This window comes from Phalaenopsis equestris, unplaced genomic scaffold, assembly GCF_001263595.1.
Source record: "Phalaenopsis equestris unplaced genomic scaffold, ASM126359v1 Scaffold201460, whole genome shotgun sequence".
NCBI lineage: Eukaryota > Viridiplantae > Streptophyta > Magnoliopsida > Asparagales > Orchidaceae > Phalaenopsis > Phalaenopsis equestris.
Genome location: NW_018221223.1, coordinates 75,222 through 76,742, shown reverse-complemented (window position 1 = coordinate 76,742; position 1,521 = coordinate 75,222).

The window sequence follows — 1,521 nt, the reverse complement described above, 5'->3', positions numbered from 1 at the left end:
AGCAAATTTTATATTTTTCTGATTTTTCTTTGATTTATTGGATTTATTTAGTGAAAAACTCATTTTTTAGCTTTTAAAAATTATTTTTAAGCTTTAAAATTCAATACCTTTATTTAGAAAATCAGGAAAAATATTTTAATTGTTCCTAAGTGATTAAGAAGCAATTTGGAACATTTTCATGAGTTTTATTAGTTTTGTGACTTTTATGGATTTTTTTAATTATTTAAATATTTAAAATAGGCTAAAAATCAAGTTTTTATTTTAAATATCATTTTATTTCTAGAAAATACCCCTAATCAAAGAGAACTCAAAAAACTAAATTTCATAATTTTTTGAGTTATGTTTTGATATTTAAAGATCATTTTAATGCCAAAAATGGCATTTATCTTTAAAAATCAACTTAAGTTGTCAAATGAACTCAAAATATTTTGAAATTTTTATGATGAGTTATTTGGATCATAAATCACAGTGGAGATTAAAAATCAAGTCATTTGAATGTTTAAATTTTCCAAAATTAATTATCTTAGTGATTTAGTGTTTGTAAAATTTAAAGATATTTTAAATGACTGTACCCATGAAATTATTTCCGAACGCTTTTCTGGTCATTGTGGACCTTCCAAAATTTTCTTAGGATTTTCTAATCAGTGTGCTAATTTCCATGATATTTTGGAATTTTTATGATGAGTTCTCTAGATCATAAACCACAGTGAAGATCAAAAGTCAAGTCATTTAAATGTTTATATTTTCCAATATTAATTATTTTAGTAATTTGGTGTTTGTAAAATTTAAGGATATTTTAAATGACTTGACCCATGAAATTATTTCCCAAAGCTCTTCTAGTCATTGTGGACTATCAAAAATTTTCTTAGGATTTTGCATTAAATTAATGTGAAAATAATTTCACATGAACCTCCTCTGTTCACTCAGCAAGAGGGTATTGTTATTTTATTTTTGTGATTTTTCTACACAAAGTTATGTATTTTTGAAGTTTTGGGGACAAAATAAATAAGAAAAAGCCCCCATTTTCCTACTTATCCACGTCAAACTCGTACTTGTCGAATGCGCCACGTGTCGCTGCGTGATTGGCGCCGCCAGCCAGGTCGTTCCCGCCCTCGTCGGACCGTGTTCTGTCCGATGCGATCAGAGCCACCCGATCAATACACGCTCGATCTGACGGTCACGGGTCATCGTCCCAAACGAACTGGACCCAAAAACCGTCCATTTTAAAACGCTAATATCTCACTCGATTCGTAACAAAATTGAGTGAATTTTTTTTAGAATGCTTGTATTGATTAGTAGAACACATCCATATGGTTGATTAACCATTAAATTAACCATATTCTCATGAATAATTAAAAGAGGCTCAGTTTAGGGTAAACTTTGAATACCTTTGTCCAAGAGGGGTTGCCTCGATTGGATGCTTATAGAAGCTTCGTGTTGGTGTCAGAAGCTTAGAGATGGAGCCTTTGGTCGTGGTGAAATGCCTATACCCAAATTCAAACAAGTCCGATTTGGGGGTTT